Source organism: Parasteatoda tepidariorum, chromosome X1 (genome assembly GCF_043381705.1).
Source record: "Parasteatoda tepidariorum isolate YZ-2023 chromosome X1, CAS_Ptep_4.0, whole genome shotgun sequence".
Taxonomy (NCBI): Eukaryota; Metazoa; Arthropoda; class Arachnida; order Araneae; family Theridiidae; genus Parasteatoda; species Parasteatoda tepidariorum.
The window spans coordinates 24,172,384-24,187,440 of record NC_092214.1 but is presented as its reverse complement, the minus strand read 5'-3'; the positions used below and the strand labels follow the sequence as shown (position 1 = coordinate 24,187,440).

Here is a 15,057-nt window from a genome sequence, read left to right as displayed (position 1 = left end):
AAATGATATAGGAAACTATTGGTGGTTCTTAAAGAGTTAAGTAATGGTTTGTAAACATAAGATTATTTATTTTCAGCTGTTACAATCGTCCCTTTACTTATTGTTACAATCGTCCCCAAGACGCCATTTCAGCTTTATTTGTTAAAAACAATGCTAGTTAATTAAAGAAAAAAAATTTTTTTTGAAATGTTAATTAAGGTGTCCACTTGCATATTCGGTTAATAATTTTTATTTGCCTAAACAAAATTACTTTGCTACAATATAATATTCTAATACCAAAAAAAGTACTTACGTAGCGTAAAAATATCTTTTGTGATGTAACTTTTTCTAAAGTACATAAAAATGGTTGCCAGCAGGGGTGTACATGTAGATTTATTAAATACACCTTGTGCGCCACCTAGGAACCAAATCTAGAGCCCGACACTTGAAATTTTTGCTCTGTTACAATCGTACCGTGTTACAATTGACCCCACTCCCCCCTAGTGATTCTACAGAATTCTGTATCGTTTCTGTTTCTTCTTTGCTTAAAGATTAATACGTGACCCCAATAGAACTTTATTTTTGATAAGAATTTTAAAAATAGATATTTTGGACTTCGATTATAGAACTCACTGTATAATACTGAGATGCGCATATTGCTCACAAAGAAGTTACCTGAAGTGTCACTATCCAATCAGGCTTAGTATTTTTTCTTTTTACAAATTTTTTTTTTTAAGATCTGAAATCATATATAAACTTTATTTTGTCTAATTCGTAATAATGACTACTAAGTTATAAATTATCAAAAACTACAATTTTTACCATAAATACGTCACCAAGTTTAATTCAAGATCACTGTTAATTATGAAATGTTACTTCAATTTAAGACTTTAATATTTGAATTTTAAAAAGCGAAATTTAAAAGATTAAACTAGATTAAAAATTTCGAATTATAAAACCAGCATTTCAAGTATAATTCTGCATTTAATAAATAATTTTTTAATAACAAATTAGTTATTAGTGACAATTAATTTATTTTTAAGTAGAACTCTGACGAGAAATTGTTTGAAATTAAACAGTATTATTAATCGTGTATTTAACGAAATTTCTGCGATTTGTGAAAAAGTGTTTTACGCAAACTTAAATTTTCAATAATTTGTGTCTCCGCCATCATAGTAGACAAAATGTCTTACATGTATTATTTCATAACCAAAAAAGCTAGCTATATTGAAAATTCGACTTGATTTGCTTGGTAATCTTCCTTAACTTTAAACATCACCCATCATTAATCTGTTAGACGCGAGCTCGAAAATCAAACAATATTGATCCCAATCATGTTGCAACAATTATAAATTTTGACTGAAGAATAAAAAAACGACTAATATGAATTCCAAAGGCCTTATATTTAATCAACCTGGCACTAATTTCAAACGCAAAAATGCAGTAAGGATAGATTGAGTTTTTCCCATTAATATATATTTGTTTTCTTAGGAATATTCACTTTCTTTCAATGATCACTAAACTTTCTAGAAAAAATTATAATTGTTTCAAGTATATGCCATTTTGTTTTGACTTTAAAGTATTTTTGACTTACTACTCAAATGTATTTTTCAAGTATATTAAAATTTACAACAAATAGTAGTACGTAAATAAAGAAATGTAAACTGATAAGTTCTCACTTAAACGGTAACCGTGACCAATTCAAGATAAGCGCAGGCAATTTTCTCTTCTTTCATTATAGTAGATATGTATAATTTCAGAATTATTTTGTAGTTCTTGATTAAAATCTGGATATCCGGAAAGGAATAAAACAAAGCTCTATCATTTTCTTAATAATGTCGAGGAAATTGAAATTTGTCGGAGAGACTTTTCAAATATTACATCTTTTTCTTTAAAATTTTTCTCCCGAACAAAGCGCCAAACTTTATGAGAATGACTTCGCTGTAAATGAATAAAGAAATCCTTTTTCCAATTTCTCTTGCTTAGAAAAGTAAAATTTGATAAACTTACTTACTGCATGATGAATATTCTATTCTATAAAATGAGAAAACGGAACTTTCACGTCAATATTAGAATTTGGTTGACTGGTTCGGTCGGTGAAAATTTGAAAATGAAGCAAATTCCGGTAAATGGAATTTTCTTCTTTAAAGACTAAAACTTTGACTGACGACAAACAAAATGCACGCGCATATGAGGAATCGTAGTTAGCGAAAATTTTATCTTTTATTTCACTTTTAGCGGGGGAGTTCTCGCAGCTTTCAAATTTGCAAATTCCAATTAAAAAGAGAAAGCGAAACGTGATAAAACAGAATGGGTAATGACGTCCGAAAAATTTCTTAGCAGAGAATGTTATTTGTAGAGAGGAGTACTTCTCTGGGCTTTTCTATAAAGATTCAAATTCTATGTAAACGTCGATTTCTCTCATTTGTGGATAGAATCGATAGATTTCTTCGATGTAAAGTCCGTGTCAATTTGTTTCAGTTCAACGGCTTCTGTTTACTTAAGAAAGAGACAAAGTGCTCTGATTATTTGCTATAATACACACAGAAAATGAAAAGGAGTCAGAAATGGCGCAAAGTCAATACAACGGTATACCAGGAAGGATAAAAAAAGAATTAAGAGACGAGAAAGCGAGGTTTTTTTTTTCCCTAACAGAAGTTTTAGAAACTCATAAATTCTGTTTTAGATCTGAGTCAGTAATAATAAAATGATTCAAACATTCCGTTGTATTTTGGTTATAATTGTTTTATCGGCTTTCTTTTTTTTTTCATTTCGGAGCAAAAGTTTCCTTTTTGGCAACGTTACAATTTTTGCCATTTTTTTAAATATTTTCTTCTTTAGAGATTTCTTTTATAATTTTGTTCACTATTTATGTAAGTAATCATAAAATTTCCCCACTCATAGGAAACGAATGGTATAGATTTTGCAATTTATTATGAATAGGCCTTTGCACGCAGCAAATTTTGATTTTTTCATAAAGAACACTCCAAAAATGAGAATTAATCAGAAATGGTGAAAAGTCAATAACACGATATACCAGTAAGAAAAAAAATTAGAAACGAGAAGAAGAGGTATTTTTTAACTGATGTTTCTAGAAACTAATAAATTTTGTTATCTACCATAACCTGTCTTATAAGTTTCTTCAATGGAAATGTCTAACAAAGAATTTTTTGAACTTTCAGTTGTATTCAAATTTGTTTTCAATTTATTTTTTTCTGAGTAAAGTCTTCGAATCACTTCGATTTCTTTCTTCATCTTTTTTTTTAAAATTCGTAATTCTTTTTTTGCTTCTTTTATTTAGCAATCGTTTTAAACTTTTGTTTTACTATTTATGTATGCTATCGTATAAGTTTTCCAGTCAGATGAAACGAGCATTTCTCACAGTGAAATTTACCTGGAATGGGTGTTTGAACTTGATCGAATAGTTTCTGGAAATCAATGATATTTAAAAAAAGAAAGTCGTATCTTTTCATATTCCTTTCTCCAGAATTATTCGGCTCATTTCCTTTAAATTTTTTTCATTTAAAATTACATATTTTTAAAGAGGCGAAAAAAATTGTGTTTCTTACAATTCAAAATCTCCTGAACCTTACTAAATAAAATTATAAATAATAATGGCTTTTGAAAATTATTTTTCTCTGTTAAATGTTTTCCATAAACATATTTCATAGCAGTTCACATTTCTTTTTTAAAGGGATTTCGAGACATCGCATACTATGTAAAAAATGTATCAAGCATTTGACAGTTGTCCTACCTAAACTGGGAACCATATTTTCCTTGTACCGGCTAGCTAGCTTTCCTATTTTCATGGTCAAAAGTTCGAATTCACTGAAAAAAAAATATGTTTGTTACGTTCATAAATTGTAACATTTATAAATTGTTAGCACATTTTTGCATCCAATTCCGTAAATGAATTAATAGTAAATTCGTATTATTAATGGTAGTAATTAATTTATTGTAGTATATGATTTGCTTAATTAGCACATCAGCCGGAATAGCCTGGTTGGAAGGAAGCTGGGCTCACGTGTGTGAAAAAAGGAGCCGGACGAAGCGTGACTGGAGCGCGTTAAATCTGTTGGGTCACAAAGCCCTCCACGTTCCCATTACAAATCAATACCTCTGAGGTTACTGAATTGGAGTTTAGGTCAAAATTACGATCTGTGGATGAATGAATGGATGTATGAATTTGTATGGAAGGGGAAGAAGTCTATTCTTGGCCATAGATGGCGCTACTGGAAAAACAAGATCCACCACTCCCCCTCTGCTTTAATGGCTGATGACAACAATTAACACATCTGAATCCTGCACGTTAAACTATTTTATACCAATACATAAACAGCATGAATAAATTCTAAGCATTTAAAGGCATTCCATCTTATTTTTGACCAACTAATTTTGATCAGAACTTATGAAAGAAGCTTATTGAAAAGTAACTACTGTATGAATATTGACAGTATTGAACTACCGTATAGTGTTATTGAATGCTATTCAAAACCCTTCGAAAGTTCTCCGAAAAAGAATTCTTCCTGTGCTAATATGTTATACATCATAATTTAACTGAGTTGGAGAAATATTATTAGAAGTTAACCCAAACCCATTGTGAGTGAACCATGCACGAAAAGTTATTTGTAATTTATTTTTAAATAGAATGTTTTTGTAAAAAACTTTTTCATTGTCAAATAAAAAGTATGTAACAAAAAAATTGTTACATTATTAGAATGAATAAAACGTTAAGTTTTCGAATCGAAGATTTCGTGTACTCATACTTTGAAATATTAATAATAGTTAATATTTGGCATGCATCTCTTAAAAAATACACAAATTTGCAAATACACAAATACAAAAATACACAAATGCAAAAATACACAAATACAAAAGTACACAAATATTAGTTTAAAAAAATTATTAAGTTTAATATTAGATTTTTATAGAAAATTGTCTTTCATCTTTATAATTAATCTAATTTCTTACATAAAATGCATAAAATGATGGAGGAAAAATTTTTAAAATAAGGTTAACAAATGTAAATAGATTTATCTAAATTCTGTAGAAAACGGAAAAAATGAACGACTCTGAGTAACTTTTGATCCAATGATTGGATTTTCACGTACACTGCGAAGCATTCTCGAATTTTTAAGGACTTTTCCTGCATTTTTGATAGTTAAAAGCTGTTTTGTTCGCAAAACGGTTTTCTCTGTTTTTCACTTTAATCATAAACGGAGGAAAACAGCCAATTCCAAATTCCATACAATTTTGCTTACAGTAAAATAACTTTACATTTTTTTAAAATTATTTTCTATACTTGCTTTTACTTTTCAGCAATTATTTTATGGTTTTGAGCATCATATAAAAACATTTGCGATTCGACTTTGTTGTCAAATTGATACTCTACCTGATTATTAAAAGCCTTTAGATGTAATGTTTTCTTAAGTTAAGTAACCAGACATTTTTGTGAAGGGGAGTACTACAGTTTCAAACGTTATTACACTTAAATGTAATTTTAAATAGCAAAACGTTTAAGATTTTAAAGACGTTAGTAGGGAAAAAATGAGCGCTTCTTCCCAATTTTAGAGTTGATGACCTCTCGTCTAAAAGATGAGCGCTACTCCCCACTTCTTCAGTATGGATGAGAGTTCAACCTCACTGATAAGCTCTTAGTAGGGATGATGTAGCATGGCTCTTTACATGCATGGTTTGGAATAAATATATGCTTCTAAACCTTTTGGGGATTTATTTCTTCACAACTACGTATATATTTGAAAATTTTAACGCTAACTTTTAAATCTGAAACAAGTGTCAAATGAATTCCTTATTGCAAAAAAATTGCAAAAAATTCACAAAGCGTTCTCCATTATGTTAACCATATATATGCTCTTTACGTAGTACGGTTTAGACTAAACAATTGCTTCTTCAATTTTTTTTAGTGTTTATTTCTTCAGATATATGGGTATTTTTGAGAAATTTGACTTTTACCTTGTAATCTGAAACAAGTTTCAAATGAATTTCTCATTGGTAAAAGTTACAAAAAAATAGCATAATGTCCTCCATTATATTAATTATACACATACACTTAGCGTAGAATTGCTCTAACAGAAAGTTGCTTCTTAAAACTTTTGGGTATGTATATTTTTTACATAAATGGGTATTTATAAAAAAGCTGACGCTCACCTTTTAATCTGAAAAAAGTTTTAAAAGAATTCCTCAACGCAAAAAATGATAAAAAAATTTTCACGAAATCTTCTGCACCTTTTTAATTATATATATGCATTTCACGTGGCATAGTTTGGACTAAAGAGATGCTTCTTAAAAATTTATGCATACTTATGAATAAAATTATGAGCATACTTATATAAATAAAGGAGGACATTTTGAAAATTTTTTAAAATTTTTTGCTATGAGGATTTTATTTGAAACTTGTTTCAGATCTCAAAGTAAGCGTCAAATTTCTCCAAAATACTATTATATTTGGAAAAATAAATACCAAAAATTTTTATGAATCATATGTTTAGTCCAAATCATTCTAGGTTAAGAGCATTAATATAATAACATAATGAAGGTAAAATTGCAAATATTTATAATTTTTTGCAATGAGGAAATCATTTGTAACGTGTTCCTGATTTCAAAGTGAGTGTCAATTCTTTTCAAAAATACCCATATGTGCCAAGAGATAAGTAATCAAATGTTTTAAGAAAGATTTGTTAACTCCAAACAATGTGTATAATTGACGAAAAGGAGGACAATTTGCGAAGTTTTTATAAAATTTTTGCCTTGAGGAACTCATAAAATGCTAAATTAAGATTGAAAAATGAAAGTCAATTCTTTCAAAAATACCCGTATTTGTCAAAAAATATGAACTCAAAATTTTTATGACGCAATTTTTAGTTCAAGCAATGCTACGTAATGAGCATATATATACAAATAAAGGAGGATACTTAGTAAATTTTTTGTTGTGTTTTTTAATGAGAAATTTATTTGAAAACTAATTGAGTTTACAAAGTAAGCATCAAATTTTTAAAACATATCCATAGATGTGAAGAAATAAATGCTAAAATTTTTAAAGACATTTAAACTAAAGATTTTTCTTCACAATGAAACGCTAAAGCTACAGTGACTCAGATTATATAGCGTAGGAACCCAGGTTCGAATCTCAACCTTTGACAGATCATACAAATTTCTTCGCGGCTCGCGCCGACAATAATGCTGACAAAGTTATTTTATAATGTTGTTAAGACAGAGTTTGCTTGTTAAAAAATGAAATTTGTTTGTTAAAATAACAGTAATTTTCTGCTTAAAAAACAGGTGACGTTTTTTAAATAACAATAATTTCTATTGAATAAATGTTTTTAAACTGGCACACCAGCTGACAGTTTCTTTTCGTTAATGTTAAAGAATTTTTATCTTATTTACAGTGTATTAAGACTCAATCATGGCGTTTTGAAGAGGTAACTGAAAATATGCTAATTAGTTAGTGCAGACGATACTTTAAGTTACGAAATAAGACATAAAAACTTACTTTGAATAAGCTTATTTTCTTTTTTGAAGGATTTGAATTTTTGACTAAAAATATAAGGGGTACACTGTAGAAAAACAATATGCTAAATTTAAGAAGAAAAAAAACTGGCAGCTGGTGTGCCACTATAAAACCGTTCATTTCAAATACAATTTATTAATGAAAATTATTACATTATTTAATAATGGATACCTGTTTCTAAAGCTGTTATTTTAACAAACAAAAAAAAAACTTCGTTTTTTCGACAAAAAAATTTCAATATCATCCCGAAATGTTTTCGGAAACGGGAAAATTTTTAGCACACAATTAAAAAATGCTCTTATCCAAAGATAATTCCATGCAAGAAATAGTTTTTGATTATTATTCATTATTTTTTTATTAGTCGAAAAATTTCAAATTGTAGGATATAAAAATTCTAACATTATTTTAAGGGATGTAATTTTCTAAGGCAAAATACAGAAATTTAACAAAATCGGTTCAATAGTTCCTGAGAAATCGATTTTTGAAGCAGCTGTGTATTTAAAATTCAATTTCTCAGAAACTATTCGACCGATTACCTTTAAATTTTGTATTTTGCTTTATATAATATTTTGCAAGATGATGCAAACATTTTTATACTTGCCAATTCAGAAATTTTTCAGCTATTATGAAGTAAAATAGTAAAAAATACTAAATATTTTCATATTTATTAAAAATTAATTTTCTGCCTAGATTTCTTTTTTTTTAAATAAATTTTCTAAAGTTTTGCAATACTTTTTTCATTCACTTAAAAATTTTCCCATACATGGTAAAATAAGCAAACGGTAAGATTCTCATTAAGGGGTTCAAATTTTGGATCACTCTTCTGACCAGCCGAACTATTGGGACAATATTTCTCGAATTGAGACTACCCCCTAAACTTTGAGGGTCGTTTTTATGACTGAATTCGCTACTGAAAATATCGAATCCGCTAACTAATAATAATATCTGAGGTTACCCCCTCAAACCATGATGATTGAGTTCTAGTACGTGAAGATCCGATCATTAGATCAAAAGTTATTCAGGGTGATTCGTTTATTTTTTCTTTTTTTTTAAGTGTACTGTTCATAAATGATATATAAAAATAACATAATATAAGAAATTATTGAAAAAATGTCTCAGACTCAGCCCCCCTCCCTATAAGTTGTCCTCTAAACCACAGTGGTCAACTTAGACAGATTTTACTGTATTATAAAATTTGCAAAATGACGTTTACCTTTTTTCTTTTTGACCACAGCTTTTAAACTAACCAATCACTATCGAGCTCAGCAGAAGACACTGCACTAAATTGGAAGAAATTGATAAGTAATTTATTTATTTCCCTTCAGACTTTATATAATTCTAAAATTTCATTCGCATTTTCCCAGCCTGGTGACGAATTTGGAAATTACTGTTTTTCAAATTAAAGAAGCCATTTTTTAAACAGTCTGTCGCAACAACCTGAGAAATCTTTAAAATTAAAGTTTTTAGCATTTCAGTTTACAGTATGTGCTAATTATTAATACTGTAAAATATTTTAATGCAATTAATATGCTGTCACTAATATAAAATAATTTCCAAATGCTTCAAATCTGTAACGTTTGGAGGACATTAAAAAAAGTTACCACTGTTGGAATGGAAAAAAAATTAGTACTGTTGAAATGGGGGAAAATACTACTGTTGGAATGAGAAAAAATTACTATTGTTGGATTGGGAAAAAAATTACTACTGTTCGAGTGAGAATAAACGACTATTGTTGGAATGGGAAAAAATTACTATTTTCTAAAGGGGAAAAAATTACTACTGTTGGAATGGGAAAAAATTACCATTGTTGGAATGGGGAAAAGATTACTACTGTTGGAGTGGGAATAAACGACTATTTTTGGAATGGGAAAAATTACTATTGCTCTAATGGGGAAAAAATTACTACTGTTGAAATAGGGGGGGGGGAATTGCATTATGTGCTAATTATTAATATTATAAAATAATTTAATCCAATTAATATGCTGTGTGTTAATTCCAATTTCCAAATGTTTCAAATCTGTTACGGTTGGAGGACATTAAAAGAAATACTACTGTTGGGATGAGAAAAAACTACTTTTGTTGGATTGGTAAAAAATTACTACTGTTAGAGTGGGAAAAACAACTATTGTTGGAATGGGAAAAAATGACNTATTAATATTATAAAATAATTTAATTCAATTAATATGCTGTGTGTTAATTCCAATTTCCAAATGTTTCAAATCTGTTACGTTTGGAGGACATTAAAAAAAGTTACCACTGTTGGAATGAAAAAAAAAAATTATTACTGTTGAAATGGGGGAAAATACTACTGTTGGAATGAGAAAAAACTACTTTTGTTGGATTGGTAAAAAATTACTACTGTTAGAGTGGGAAAAACAACTATTGTTGGAATGGGAAAAAATTACTATTGTTAGAACGGGGAAAAATTACTACTGTAGGAATGGGGGAAAATACTACTGTTGGAATGAGAAAAAACTACTTTTGTTGGATTGGTAAAAAATTACTACTGTTAGAGTGGGAAAAACAACTATTGTTGGAATGGGAAAAATTACTATTGTTAGAATGGGGAAAAATTCTACTTTTGGAATGGGAAAAAATTACTATCGTTGGAATGGGGGAAAATTACTACTGTTAGAGTGGGAATAAACAACTATTGCTGGAATGGGAAAAAATTACTATTGTTCTAATGGGGAAAAAATTACTACTGTTGGAATGGGAAAAAATTACTGCTAATGGAATGGGGAAAAAACTACTACTGTTGAAATGGGGGGGGGGATTACTACAGTTGTTTGCTGTAGGCAAAGATTATAACCTGGAACTATCATTGCTAGCGAACCAAGTCATTCCTCTCCACGCTTTTTATCTGCATGGACGCGATTGGTGAAAAAAATTAAAATTTCTCGACAATTTGTTTCACAATAAGAAACCCCATTCTGATGTGTAAATTTTCCTGTCACTTTACCAGAGCTACTTTTTTACTAAAGACATATTTCAGTAAGACACAGTAAGCTTACGCGTCAATTTTTTTTCCTGCTTGCTTCTACAGCAGTGCATATTTTCAAAACTTGAAATCAGTTGATCTCAGGAGAGGACAGCTCTAAGTAAGACGGATTGCCTTCCAAAATGGGCCTGAATCAGTTTGAAAAAATTTCAAACTCTATGGAAATGAGGCTTCTCTTTCCATATTTCATTGGCGTCGTTGCCATGCAGTAGTGAAGAGAGACAAATATTCTATATGCAGATTGACGTTCAGAAACTGTCCGTCAGAAGCCACAAATCGCAAGCCTTCTAAGACAGAGATCCAATTTCGGAATACCCTCATCCTTCAAGCCCATCGCAGATTGATACCATCCCTTTCCAAAATGTCCCAAACCTTATTGGATTTCTCTTACACACATCCACCCACGCGCTGTCTTTCTTTTCTTTACCTTACCGCTAGTCGTCAAGAAATATGAATGATGTATAAAGGGGGTGTAAGCAACCAATTTCGAATTCGGAGCTCACTTCCGTTTAACTGAGAGTTGGTCTTCTTAGAACGCTTCTCTTTTTTCATCTTTTTCCACCCTTCTTTTGATATGGTTCTCTTTTTTTTCTTCTTCTTCTTCTCTTTTCTCGATCTTCCTTTAAATATGTTATGTTCTGGGGACTTAAAGCTTGACATGTGGAGAATTTGGGAGAAAGAAAAATGGCTTGATGCGTGATACTGAAGGGGAAAAATGAAATGAAATAAAACGCAAACAAGTTCGCTGAAGTTGAAATTTAAGTTTATGCAAGAAAAATACAAAGGAAACAAGTGGGAAGGAGAAGGGAAGCATTTTATTATTGAGGTTCTCCTTTTTACTTGATTTTTTAAAAGACATCGGAAAACGAAAAGCTTTTTCGCGTTTAAAATTTCATTCTTCGTCTGGATACTCACTTTTCTGTTCACGTCAAATAAAATTTCCTTTAACAGAAAGCATTTCGAAAAATTATAATAATAAAATATTTAAATAAAATCTTCATCCACATCTACATTTGACAATCTTTTCGAAAGTTAACTTTTCTTTTTACTTTTATTGTCATTCTTTTTATGTTGTTGCGGTATTTGTCGTAAATTTTATTAAATTTGAAAAGCAAAAGACTTTTTGTTGCGAGTTTTTCATTTTAATTTAAAACACATGTTTCAAATATATGTATTCAAATAGTCCTAATTCATAAATTTTAACTTTTGATTTTTTTTAAATACAGATTTTATAAGTTAAAAAATGTTTCGAATGAAAAAGATTCATACATCTCAAATATGTATCGGTAAATACAATTTTTTCATTGATGATTCTTCTATTCATTCAAACTTTAAGGTAACACATAATAGTGATGCTAAATACAATGTGAACTAGCGAATAATTCAATTTACTATAAAAGGTGTAAACTATAAATGTCTATAAGTAATGATTAACTTCCGGGCACTATTTAATTTATTACAGTAACATAATCAAAAAGTTTTGCAAATTTAATGTAAGCATACACACAGCAGAGAAGTAGTATTAATGTGTATTCGTGCTAGGCCTAACAGAACCAGCGTGATTAAAAGTTAAATAGCGTTAAATAATTTTATACAATAGTCAGATTTCTGTAAATCTTCTTGGAAACACATTAATATATTTGTTATACTAAAAACGTGAATTAATTTTATAATAGCTTACATGATCAGTTTGCCAAATCAATCCGGCAAGAATATTGAAATTGTTTGGCAAACAACCGACCACAATCAATACTTTTTCTCAATCAGTAAAGAGGATTGAAATTTCCTTGCTATTAGATATGTTATGATCAGTTTGCCAATTCAATCCGACAAGAAATTTAAAAGTACTTGCCAAATAATCGACTATGATCTTGATATTTGCTCTCTTGAAAGTATTGGGGTCGAAAACTAAGCCTATTTAGGCTTCGATCTCCTCTTCATAGTTCGAAATTTAAAAAAGTTCATATCTTTAGAAATAATGTTGATGATTAAGTAAGCACATTAAATATGTGGAGCTGGAGTCTTCTGTCATCGATTATAACAATTTTAACGCAAATAAAATCTCACTTTACCTTTATTTTACAAAATTTACGAAACATTCAAATACGACATTCCTCCTACCTGTTGGTGTAAACTTATCAATTATTGGTGTTTAGACTTAATTAAACCCTTTAAAGTGTGCATAAATGCTCGATACGACTTTAATTTGAAATAATAAAAAAAAATTTGCGTTTTATAGCACCAAATTCGGATCGATGTTACATCGTAATTTTTAAAGGATTCATTTTCCCAAAAATATTCACTTTTAAGTGAACGGTGTACTTTATGGTCGTTGTATGAAGTATACATATTTCATTTCTACATATTCGATGTGGAAAGTAAATTTTATAATGTGTTTTAGAAAAATAATAAAATAAAGATCTTTATTTAATGTCTTTGTTTATATTAAGTGACTAAAATACACCTATATATTATCAATCCACTGTGGAATTAAAATTGGAAAAAAGGTTCTTAGATAACCTTTTTCTTAATTTTAGGAGGAAATAAGGAACAAATTTAAAGATTTATACTTTTCTTTTTAGAACAATAAATATTGTATTCAGAAAATCATTTAATATCTGATAAAAAAATATTGCCACAGTATTATTTTTTTAGTTAGCCATTAGTGTGTGGTATCATTCCATCACAACACTATATTAATCTTCCAGAATTACCTCAGAATAATATTATTAAATAACATTTTCAAAAACATTTTCAATTATTCCCTAAAAATAACATTACTCTCTAAGTTTTTTAAATAAAGTAAAGTAAAATATTGCCTAAAAAGTGAATTGTTATAAGTTGTCCTCGTGCATGAATATATATCTGCATATGAATGATTTTAAAACTGAATCATGCCTAACTACTATTTTCAAATTTAAATAAATATGTCATTCCTTCTATCATTTCTCCATGCAGAAAGTTGCCATGGATAGGAGGCGCTTGTGTTTGTCAGCTATTGAGGCATTCAAGGCCAGCAAGGGGCTGTTGCGCTGATAAAGAAGAAGAAGATTCCTTCACTACTGTAGTAAATAAGGGAATGAAACTAAATTGAGAGGTAAGAGAATATTTCTTAAGTTTTAACTATTAAAAATATAAGTCTTTAAAGTATTAGTTCATTACTTAAATTTTTTTTGTCTTAATAGAATTAGAAGCCACAATAATATTAGAAATTGCGAAAAAAATAATATAAAATACAATTAGAGTAATTTATTCTTGATATCATGAATATAAAATGACTGTTTTTAAGAGAATAACTCATTTGTAATAAAAGTGAAAAGAGTGCAAACAATTCCGTATCAGAAGACATACTATAGTTAGTTTGTCGAAACTCAAAATTTATTTTAAATCAAAAGCTGCTGAAAAAATTATAAAAACGGAAACGAAGTTAACTATATAAACTTACTATTAGCCAAGATTTAAGAACTTTTGACTGTTAATTCTTTATAAGACTGCTAAATTTAAAAAAAATAATAAAAAAAGTTTAATTTTTTCACAATGACGGAGTGCTTGAGATTGAATGATTGCTTTTTTTCTTCTTAAATATTCAGAGTATTTGCAAAGTTCGCGAAATTAAATCAGTAACTTAGACTTGGTAAATGTTTAAAAGCTATCTTATTGCAAAAGCTGACTACCACACAAATACTGAAATCAAAATATTTTCTACGATTTATTTGAGCGATCATGTAAATTGCATTATATAAGATTTGCATTTTTTTATTTACTCCTTGAAATTCATGAACTGTTATTCAAATTATTTTTCATCATTCTCCAAAAAAGATATTTACTTAAAAAAAGTAAATAAAGCATGATGAAACGATGAAGAAAAGGAAACATGATGGCGTTTGGAGTCAAGGTACAAAGAAATCAAAATATGAAAGATCGTCTTTCAGAAAAAGATTTTAAAATATATTTTCATTCGAGGGTCTCAAAAGAGAAAGAAACCATAAAAACTTATTTTACATAAATTTATAATGTACAAAAAACTTTATCTTTCCGCATTCTATAGCATTGCTTTCTTTATTCAAAGACTTGTACAATTGAAAAGTAATCTCTAGTTTCAAAAGTTGTTTTTATATTAATACTTAAGGGAAGATCTTTTTGAGAGTATTGAGTAAGTATATTTCAAAAGATAACTTGATCCAGACCTATATATATATATATATATATATATATATATATATATACACTCTATAACAAAAAAATCGACGAACCAAGAAGCAATCACCCGATTGCTTCTTGGTGCCAGATTACAGTGGTGCATGGCTCGATCAGGCTGGAATGATGCCGACTGGGGACGTATAGTCTTTAGCGACGAATCCCGCGTCCCACTGTGTCCTGACGATCATCGAAAGCGTGTTTGGAGACGCATAGGGCAGAGGGGGGATCCTGCCTTCACTATTGCACGCCACACCGGCTCTCAACAAGGCATTATGGTCTGGGGTGCCATTTCCTTTGACAGCCGGACCCCTTTGGTCGTCATTAGAGGTACACTTACTGCACAGCG

General features: G+C 29.4%; 1 long non-coding RNA gene across 1 annotated transcript in view; it reads left to right on the top strand.

Annotated features, from left to right (window-relative positions):
* The window catches only part of LOC139427062 (uncharacterized), a 117,114-nt gene that overhangs the window by 93,944 nt on the left and 8,113 nt on the right, over positions 1 to 15,057 (top strand). Inside the window, exon 3 of the long non-coding RNA XR_011638220.1 lies at positions 13,470 to 13,608. This is a non-coding gene — a long non-coding RNA (uncharacterized lncRNA). The remainder of the gene's footprint in view (positions 1 to 13,469; positions 13,609 to 15,057) is intronic.